The sequence below is a fragment of the Tasmannia lanceolata genome, unplaced genomic scaffold (assembly GCF_043159265.1).
Source record: "Tasmannia lanceolata isolate RefF3 unplaced genomic scaffold, GAP_Taslan_0.1 ptg000003l, whole genome shotgun sequence".
In the NCBI taxonomy this organism is placed as follows: Eukaryota; Viridiplantae; Streptophyta; class Magnoliopsida; order Canellales; family Winteraceae; genus Tasmannia; species Tasmannia lanceolata.
The window spans coordinates 21160886-21172336 of NW_027518680.1; positions in this window are offsets into that span (position 1 = coordinate 21160886).

Consider the following 11451-nt stretch of genomic DNA (forward strand, 5'->3'; position numbering starts at 1 on the left):
GAGAGTGTGTGTGAGAGAGAGTGAGAGAGTGAGAGAGTAAAGTAGAGAGAGATTTTCTCGTTATCTATTTTCATCAACTCATACCCCTTATTTATAGGGGAGGGGATGAGGTGGTTATCCATTAATGGCAACCAAAATTTGGCGGCCATTTACAACACTCCGCCTTCGATAACCATCATACAAAGAAATGACACATTTTTAAGACGGGCTCGGTAAAACCTTGCTAGGAAAAACCTAGTGGGACAAAACCCATAGTGAAAGAAAAAGAGTACAGTCTCCCCTTAAAAAGTAGTTCCCTTTAAGTTGAGATGCTTTATTCGAGAAGATCTTTGAATCGACGGATTCCAATTTTATATCTTAGCTGCTCAAATTGTGCTTTGGGAAGTGCCTTTGTGAATAAATCAGCTCTAGATTTTCAGTGGAACGAATTTGTTGAATACTGATATATCCCTTTTCTTGAAGTTCATGCACATAGAATAACTTTGGTGAAATATGTTTCGTTCTACCACCTTTGATATAACCTTCCTTGAGCCGTGGAATACACGCAGCATTGTCTTCGTATATTATAGTAGGATCTCCCTTGATTGACAGTAAGCCACATGATTCTTGAATATGTTGAATCATTCATTTGAGCCAAACACATTCCCGACTTGTTTCATGAATTGCAAGTATCTCAGAATGATTTGAAAATGTGGCTATTAGTGTATGTTTCATTGATCTCCACGATATAGCCGCATCATTATATTTAAATACATACCCTGTTTGTGATCTGGCTTTATATGAATCAGACAAATATCCTACATCTGCATACCCTAGTAATTGTGAATTTGCCTCACTTGAATAAAACAACCCCATATCAGTAGTTCCACGGAGGTAGCACAGTATGTGCTTGATTTCATTTCAATGTCTTTTAGTTGGTGCTGAACTGAATATTGCTAATAGATTGACTGAAAATGCAATATCAGGCCTTGTGCAATTTGCAAGATACATAAGCGCACCAATGGCACTAAGATATGGAATTCCCAGTCCAAGAAGTTCTTCTCCATCTTCTTGTGGTCGAAACAGATCTTTCTTTGTATGAAGGGAACGTACAACCATTGGAGAACTTAATGAATGAGCTTTATCCATATTGAATCGATTGAGAACTTTTTCAGTATATGTTGACTGATGAATGAAGATTCCCGTTGATGAGTGTTCAACCTGTATACCAAGATAAAATTTTAATTTTCCAAGATCTTTCATTTTGAACTCCTTTTCAAATACTCACCTACTTTTATGATCTCTTCAGGAGTACTAACAATATTTAAGTCATCAACATATACAGCAATAATCACAAAACCAGTATTTGATTTCTTAATGAAGACATATGGACATGTCTTGTTATTTGCATACCCTTCTATTAACAAATATTCACTGAGACGATTGTACCACATGCGACCAGATTGTTTTAAGCCATACAATGATCGTTGTAATTTGACCGAATACAAATTTCGTGGTTCTGAATTATTCAGCAATTTTAATCCTTCAGGGTTTTTCATATATATATATATATATATATATATATATATATATATATATAGAGAGAGAGAGAGAGAGAGAGAGAGAGAGAGGAAATGGTTTCTGCGCTTGAGCACAAAAACAGGGTGGGGCCACATTTTGGGTGGGATCCAAAGCATTCATTTGATGGGCCTTTCATGGGTAGGGTGTCCACCAAAAATCAGCTCCATTGGATCAACGTAGGGTGTCCATTTGTGGGGCCAAATAATGGGCAGATAGTGGACAAACAATATATGTCCATTTTTGGCCCCATAAATGGACACCCTAAGGTGATCAAATGGAGTTGATTTTTGGTAGGCGGATCCATGATGGGGCCTTCCAAATGAATGCTTTGGATCACCCCCCAATGGCCCCACCCCCCTTTTTCTGTGCTCGAGCGTAGAAACCCTTTTCTCATATTCTACTATATAATAAGGATCCGAAAATTCGGAATTGTTTTTTACTTTTTTGAAAATTCTATTTGCTTGACAGGGAGGAATTTCAGGCTAAAATACCATGAATAGCCCTATTTTATCTCCAAAATGATTCCCCATATCCCCTTCTAAAGGACGAAATGAAGTTTTATCCATCCTTGCAAGGGATTTGCTAGCGTCCATGGCAGAAGGCATTTGCAGGTGAGACCATCCACCTCATATATGAAGTCAAAATCTCCTGAAAAATTAGCCTTAGTGGCTGCCCTCACCTTCAACAGACCATCCACCAAATGCCATCCACCAAATGCCTTCCGCAATGGATGCTAGGAAATCCCAATTTTTAATATAAAATTTAAATGGAAAGTCAACATTTGCGGCTCTCTCCCTCTCTCTTCATATCTCCGACCTTATATGCTTTGTGGCCCACTTCATATAAATGTTGTGGAATTTTTTGGCATTGGGCAGTGATAAATTCACCCCCTTGCACTACAATATTCACCCCTATACAGCCCACACCATAGGATGATCCAAACCGTCTGTTTGATGGCCACATTTTAAATAGGCTGTGCCCCAAAATTGCTTTCCATAGGATGATCCTAGCCCTCCGATCTATAGAGAAACTCCATATAATCAAACCTCTATAGATCAGACGGTTAGGATCATCCTATGGAGATGATTTTTGAAGTGGAAGTTTTAGGCATTGGGCGGTGATAAATCCACCCTTTTCTACTACAATATTCACCCAAATTTTTTCAAAATGGACTATACAGCCCACACCACAGGATGATCCAAACCGTCCATTTGATGGCCACAATGTAAATAGGTTGTTCCCCAAATATCTTTTCCATAGGATGATCATAGCCCTCCGATCTATAGAGAAACTCCATATATCCATTTTGGTAGTGTTGAAATGAGCCTCATTTACTTAATTACTCTAATTCTTTTATCTAATTCCGATTCTTCACTATTTACAATTATTGCTTCACTTTTGTATTTTATAATGTACTATGTGTTGCGGTCAAAATTTGGTTATGGCTGAGCTGGAGGTGAAGAGCGGATGAACGGTCTCGATCTGTCCTCGCTGCTTTGTCCTACACACAAGAGAACGGTTAAAGACCAATGCAGAGGATATCCTCCGCGAAGACCCTTCGATACTTAAGTCAGTGACCACAACGGATAAAGAAAACCCAAATGGAATAGTAAGTTTTTGGGAATCGTGTCCTTTACCTTTTGGGTTTTACCTCTATTTATAATGGTTGGATGTGCTAGGGCAAATTCGTAATTTTTCCTATGGTGTGATTACAATACTACCCTTGAGCGGAGGGCATTGAGCCGTAAATACCGCTTCTTATAGGGGTTTTTTGTTGAGTACGAGCAATTTACCTTCTTGCCCTCTTTGCATCAGAGGGTTTCTTTCATACGTGGAGCTCTCTGATTGGGTAGTCATTTTTATCCCCATCAGTTGCCCCCCACTCCTTCAGGCCGTTTTTTAAGGTTTGGGGGAGTAGATTTATTTTATTTTATTTTTATGGCCGACCTCTGGGTCTTAGATGACCTCAGGTTCTATACGACCTTCCCTAGTCGAGCTGCAACTTGGATTTCTGGACGACCTTCTTATTTTGGCGTCGTTTAACAGCTCCTCCACGACGAGCTCTTTTGGCCGGACTCGTCTGTACGAGCTCCTTTGGCCGAGCTACAACTTAGGATTTTGAAGAATCCTTGAAAGGCTGCAAAATATGGAGTTCGGTTGAATTTTCGGACGACCTTCTTATTTTGGCGTCCTTCAACAGCGGCTCCACGGCGAGCTCTTTTGGCCGGACTCGTGTGTACGAGCTCCTTTGGCCGAGCTACAACTTAGGATTTTGAAGAATCCTTGAAAGGTTGCAAAATATGGAGTTCGACTGAATTTTCGGACGACCTTCTTATTTTGGCGTCCTTCAACAGCGGCTCCACGAAGAGCTCTTTTGGCCAAACTCGTCTGTACGAGCTCCTTTGGCCGAGCTACAACTTAGGATTTTGAAGAATCCTTGAAAGGCTGCAAAATATGGAGTTTGGCTGAATTTTCGGACGACCTTCTTATTTTGGCGTCCTTCAACAGCGGCTCCACGGCGAGCTCTTTTGGCCGGACTCGTCTGTACGAGCTCTTTTGGCCGAGCTACAACTTAGGATTTTGAAGAATCCCTGAAAGGCTGCAAAATATGGAGTTCGGCTGAATTTTCGAACGACCTTCTTATTTTGGCATCCTTCAACAGCGGCTCCACGACAGGCTCTTTTGGCCGGACTCGTCTGGACGGGCTCTTTTGGCTGGACTAGCTCCTTTGGCCGAGCTACAACTTAGGATTTTGAAGAATCCTTGAAAGGCTGCAAAATATGGAGTTCGGCTGAATTTTCGGACGACCTTCTTATTTTGGCATCCTTCAACAGCGGCTCCACTACGAGCTCTTTTGGCCGGATTCGTCTGTGTCCCGGGGTACTAATTGTGATAGGAGCACAGTTTATGGCGGTTTGGAGCCAGGGAATCCAATCGTGACATGTGGATGACGCCGATTTGCAGGATCGAGAGGGCGTGGTTATGGCCTCGATTTTCACCCACCGCTTATATAAGGCTAAGGTGATTCCACATTTTCACCTTTACCTTCTATTTCTACCCAAGGTTTTTCATCCGGGTGCCTTTGGGAGTCCGGCATTTTCTGTTTTCAAGATCGGAAAACCCCGTTTTTCTCCGTTTCCGAGTAGGTATTCTCCACTTGTAGGTTATCATCACCGTGCATGTTTTGATTTGGTTTTTCTTCCTTTTTATGTCTTCCGACCTTGGATCTCCTTCGCCCATTGGGGGACGTGTCGTTGGTGAAGTACGGGCCAATTCCCCGGGAGAGGTCACGGTCTTAGATGAGCGAGAGGGCCCCCACATGATAAGAGCCGAGGCCATAGTAGCCGCCCCTGAGGCAAATAGGGTCGTTGCTGATCATGAGCGTAGATTGCTGAAGTTTAGTGATTTAGAGTCCATTAGGGAGGAGTTTCACATCCCTTTGGAACTCCAGCTAAGGCTACCTCGGTCTGGGGAGCGGGCGAGTTCGCATTTGCCCGACGTCAGTGTGTACACAGAGACCTTGAAGGGTGGTTTTAGATTCCCCGTCCATCCCTTCATTGTAGAGGTCTTGAATTACTATGGTCTTGCCCTAACCTAGGTAGTTCCGAACTCCTGGCGCGTGCTCGTCGGTTTCATTTTTGTTATGAAACGAAGAGGTGTGAATCCCACGATCACCTTGTTCCGCCGGTGTGTCTCTTTGAAGAGGCATAAGGAGTACGACTGGATGTATTTTAGCCAGCGGGTCGGTGTGGGGCTCGTTTGTAACTTGCCTACTTCCATTCACAGGTGGAAGAACAAGTATTTTTTTGTCCGTTCTGGAGTGAACTGGCCTTTTACTACAAGATGGAGGGACCAGTACGTAGACGAGGTCAATAAGGTCCCCCAGCTGAGTCCCGAAGAGTCGTCGATCTTTAAGGATCTTTGTGATGATGATCCGATAGACTGTGCCGAACTTACAGAAGAAAGGCTCTTGAAGTGGTGCGGGATTAGCTCGTTTATCGAAGCTCGTGAGTGTCCATAGGCCGAGCTGTGACTTAGGAAATTTTTCTGTTTAAATTCCTTGTTTTCTTTCTCATGCGGTTCTTTTTTTGGCAGAGATGGATGCTGGTGATCAAGCCGGCATAAAGAGAACTTTACAGAAAAGAAAGAGAGGTGCGGCCTCCTCGTCTGCCGCGCTACCTGCAAGGCTAGATCCGTGTAACGCCAGGCCGCCCCCGGTCCAGATTCCTCGTGTAGAGGTGCCCCCACGACCTACCACAGCTGGGAAGTCACCGACAGCCATAAGGGCTTTGCGCGAGTCCCATATAGGATCTGGAGCTCGGACCTCCCCTAGCAGTGGCGACACAGCCGTACTGGCTTAGCCCGCTCCTGGGGGCCAGTCGTCCCGTCCAGCTGGAGAGTTTAACGAGGTGTTCGAGTCGGACTGGAATGTCAATAAGATGGACACCGACATCGGGGATACTTACGTCGCCTATGAAATTGTCTCCAAGGCTCGCCTTCCGCAGGATATCGCCATGGTGAAACATCAGCCCGTGGACCTTCTTCGAAGAGGATGGGCCTCTTCTCTGTACAGTGTAAGTTGTGGTTCGGTTTGCTTGTTTTTCTACGTACATATCTTTTGCTCGGCCTTTGACGTTTTCGAATTGGTCTTCTGTTCAGGCAATGGTCTACGGTGGTTCTTTGATGGACCAATCTTTTTTGGTCGGTGAGACCATCACCGATCTAAACAACAATGTTGCTTCCTTGGAGTCGAAGAAGGAGAATCTCGAAGCCGACGTTCGGGCTCTGGATGAAATAATCAAGAAACTTTGCGATGACCTTAAGGCAGAGACCGAGAAGGTGGTCCGCGAGAGGGACAATTCGGGAGACCTCCTGCGGCGAGCTGAAGAAGCCGAGGCAAAGTTAAAGAGAAAAGAGGACCAGGAGGCCCGGGTAGTAGCCGAGGCCTTAGACCGGTTCAAGGCATCACAAGAGTACAAGGAAGCCATGTACGACTTTAGTACCCTTGCTTATGAGTAAGGTTTTAACGATTGCAAACGGAAGGTGGAGGAGAAGTATAATGATCTTGGATTCGTGATTGATGATGTCTTCATTTTTGGGGATGAAGGTGGTGAAGAAGAGGCTGCTTTGGCAACCTCTCCGGTCCGTACTAATGGTGCACAGGAGGTTGGCCAGGACTTGTCGATCTCTCCGACCCGCACCGACCCTGCTCCTGTTATTTATGACCTCGACGCCTGAGTTGTACTACCGGGCTGTAATTTTGCTTTTGTAACTTGGCCTAGAAGCCCACTATGTATCTTTTCAGATCGTCAATGAAAATGACTTGTGTTATTAATTTGGTTGATTCTTAGTTCGTCCTTTCTCATGGATGTGCATTACCGGCGATTTAGAGGGTTCGACTAGATTTGCGGACGACCATACGTCGGCCGTCGTCCAACCGTTGATACGATGAGTTCGTCCATTGGGTGGACGAGCTGATCCATACGAGCTACAACTTGGGATTTTTTGGATTCCCTCAAACGTTGCGTCATATAGGGTTCGGCTAGATTTGCGGACGACCTTATGTCGGCCGTCCTCCAACCGTTGATACGATGAGTTTGTCCATTGGGTGGACGAGCTGATCCATACGAGCTACAACTTGGGATCTTTTTGGATTTCCTCAAACGTTGTGTCATATAGGGTTCGACTAGATTTGCGGACGACCTTACATCGGCCGTCCTCCAATTGTTGATATGATGAGTTCGTCCATTGGGTGGACGAGCTGATCCATATGAGCTACAACTTGGGATTTTTTGGATTCCCTCAAACGTTGCGTCATATAGGGTTCGGCTAGATTTGTGGATGACCTTATGTTGGCCGTCCTCCAACCGTTGATGCGATGAGTTCGTCCATTGGGTGGACGAGCTGATCCATACGAGCTACAACTTGGGATTTTTTGGATTCCCTCAAACGTTGCGTCATATAGGGTTCGGCTAGATTTGCAGACGACCTTACATCGGCCGTCCTCCAACCGTTGATACGATGAGTTCGTCCATTGGGTGGACATGTAAGTGAAGATTTAAGCGTTCATTCTCATTGTTGAAACAAACAACTGATTACACAACTGGGTCAATTACAGCGATTATACAATTCGTCGACCCATCACCCCTCGTGGTCGTTCAAACTCTTTCTTATCCCTTCCAGTAGGATACGATTAGTTACTTCGGTTTGCCCGTTAGTCTGGGGATGGGCTACCGATGTGAACCTCTGCTCTATCTCAAAGTCTGCACAGAATTTTTTGAACATGGCGTTGTCAAACTGTCTGTCGTTATCGGTGATGAGGATTTTGGGGATACCAAATCGGCAAACTACCGCTTTCCAGAAGAAATTCGTGATATTCTGTTCAGTAATTTTTGCCAAGGGCTCCGCTTCGACCCACTTTGTGAAGTAATCGATTGCAACGACTACGAACCTTCTTTGCCCGCTAGCTAGAGGGAAAGGTCCCAGAATGTCCATTCCCCACATTCCAAAGGAAATTGGGCTTAGGATCGGGACTAAGGATGTTGCGGGGAGATGGTCCGTTACAGCAAACTTCTGACATTTCTTACATTTTTTACAAGCTCCGACGCGTCTTTTCTGAGAGTAGGCCAGTAGTATCCTTTTCGGAGTATCTTGTGATCAAGGGCTTTTCCGCCCAAATGCTCCCCACATATGCCCTCGTAGACCTCTCGAAGTGAGTGGATTGAGTCGGTGGGTCCCAGGAACTTTAGATAGGGCCAAGAATATGATCTTTTGTACAGTTCGCCTCTGTGCGTGAAACGAGCAGATCGTTGGATGATCTTACGAGATTCCTTTTAATCTCCAGGCAGCGTCCCGTTCCTCAAGCACTCAACAATGTCGTCTATCCACGAGGTTTCTCGGTTGATATGTAAGACCGTTTCCTCCTTGGCATCGACATTTGCCTTCTTTAATACTTCTATGTGCACCGCTCCCAGGTTTGTGTACCCCGACGAGGCCAATCATGAGAGGGCGTCGGCTTTTGCATTCTCTGTTCAAGGCACTTTGACAACTTCGAATTTTTTGAACATCTGGGCGAGGGTTTTTACCTTCGTCAGGTATTTTGACATCCTGGATTCTCTGGCCTCATATTCTCCTAGGACTTGGTTGGTGACTAGCTGGGAATCGTTGTGAGCTCGCAGGTCGTCTGCTCCAACCTCGAGTGCTAACTTCATCCCCGCAATGAGGGCTTCGTATTTGGCCTCATTGTTGGAGGCTTTAAAATAGAAACAAAGTGTGTATTCGATTGAGAGTCCGTCTGGACCGGTCAGTATTAGCCCAGCCCCAAACCCTTGTTTATTCGAGGAGCCGTCAACGAAGAGGCTCCATTCGGGATCGCCGAACGGTTATGCAGAGTTCGCCCTCTGGAAGATTATTGCTTCCTTTGCCGTGGCTGGTTCGCCAAGCGCTGGCTCCTCCCCTCTGGTGTGTTCACCTGGGATGCTGCATTCAGCTAGGAAATTCGCCAATACTTGAGCTTTAATGGCGGGGCGTGGTTTGTAGCGGATATCAAATTCGCTGAGCTCTACAGACCACTTTACCAGCCTCCCAGAGCTGTCTGGCTTGTGTAGTACCTGCCTTAATGGCTAATCTGTTAAGACATCAATAGTGTGCGACTGGAAATATGGCCTCAGCTTGCGAGCTGCCAGTACCAGCGCGTAGGCTATTTTTTCAACCCATTGATACCTGAGTTCCGCGTCATGGAGTATCCGACTGACATAGTACACCGGCTTCTGCTGTCCACTGTGCTCTCGCGCCAAGATAGCGGCTAAAGTGTTTGTTGTGACGGCCAAATAAAAAATGAGTTGCTCTCCGGGCTTGGGTTTACTTAGCAGAGGCGGTGAGGTGAGGTACGCTTTCAGCTGGTCAAAGGCTGTCTGGCATTCTAGGATCCATGGGGAATTTTTAACTCCCTTCAGAGCTTTGAAGAAGGGGAGACACTTCTCCGCAGATTTCGAGATGAACCTTCCCAAGGCGATGATCTGCCCAGTGAGCCTTTGGATTTCTCTGATCGTAGTTGGGGGACTCATCTCCAGCACGACTTGTATCTTCTCAGGGTTTGCTTCAATGCCCCTTTCGCTGACCATGAATCCTAAGAATTTTCCCGCCTTCACTCCGAAGGCGCACTTGGTTGGATTTAACTTCATGCTGTTTTGTCTTAAAATTTTGAATGATTCCTCCAAATCGTCGACATGTTGGCTGGCTTGAAGGCTTTTGACGAGCATGTCGTCCACATATACTTTTATGTTCCGTCCGATTTGCTTTTTGAACAGCTGGTTGACTAGCCTCTGGTATGTCGCCCCAACATTTTTCAGACCGAAAGGCATGACTTTGTAGCAGTACAAGCCTTAGTCCATGATAAACGCCGTTTTGGGGATGTCCTCTTCGTACATTCGGATTTGATTGTATCCTGAGAATGCATCCATGAAGCTGAGTAATTCGTGTCCTGATGTGATGGCTCTTAGCAAGTTTTGCCCGGGCCTCCCAAAGAACGCATTGTAAGTGGACTGGGCCTTAACCACTAAGAACTCTATCATTACAAAGCTGTGGCGAGGGGCGTTGCAGATCCAAACAAGGAGCTTTATAAAACCTTCGACTGGTACGATGTTACCTGAAAAACCGTATAAATGGGAGTCGAAAGGTTTTAGGCGATCTTCTGGAATCCCCATTTGCTTGAACGCATGATAGTACAAGATGTCAGCTGAGCTTCCGTTGTCGACTAACACTTTCTTCACCAGGAGGTCGGATATTATCATATCTATTACCATCGCATCGTTGTGAGCCATTAGGACCCCTTCGAGATCTGCGTCTGAGAAGGATATGATCTGGTATGTTTTCGGCTTCTTGCTAGGGACATGGGCCGAGCTGATTTGTCTGGCATATGCTTTCTATTTTGAAGTCGAGACTCCTCCCGCCGTTAGGCCGCCCGTGATCGTATTGATGACCCCAGCTTTCTCTGGCGGGGCTTCTATGCTCCCGAATGTTCGACTGCTCTGGGCTCAAGTGTTCTAGGGTCTTGTGAGATGGTTCTCTCTCCACTGGACGATCTTTCTTTTTCACAAAGTCTCTGAGGTGACCTCTCTTTATCAGGTCCTCGATTTCTTCTTTGAGGTGACAACATTCGTCAGTGTCGTGCCCGTGGTTTCGATGATATCGGCAGTATCTCAATTTATCCCTTTTACTTTCCTTAGTGAATAACTTGTCAAGCCTGTATCGCTCGTCCCTGATGGCCATGAGTATCTGACTCCTCGGCGCGCTGAGGGGGGTGTACCTGACTTCCCTCTTCTTGGGGCTTTCGTCTCTTCTCTAACTTTTATCTTCCTTGCGGCTCCTTTGGTTCGGAGTTGACGTGTCCCTCTCTTCCTCCTGAACTTTGTGCTTAACGTTATTATTAGCTTCAGGAATAAGGTTAAGCGCATACAGCGTCTCTTCGGCCGTTATGTACTTCTCAGCCCGAGTGAGAAGGTCTGTAAGGGAGGTAGGGGCTTTTTTCGCGATGGACATTCTGAAGTCCGCAGATTTCACTCCCGAGAGGAGGGCGTTCATGGCCGCGGATGGTTCTAAGTTTGGTATTTGCAAAGCTTCTCGATTGAATCTGGCGATGAATTCTTTTAATGATTCTTCTGCATGTTGTTTTACCGTCATTAACGACGAAGTTGTCTTTCGAGTTCGCCGGCTACTGAGGAAATGTTTGACCAGTTGGTCTCCGAATTCTTCGAAGGATTTGATTGAGTTTGGCCGGAGGCTTGAGTACCAATCTCTGGCCGCTCCGACCAGCGTCACTGGGTAAGCTCTGCACATAAAGTCGTTCGACACGCCGTGTATCAACATCATTGTTTTGAAGGTTTCAAGGTG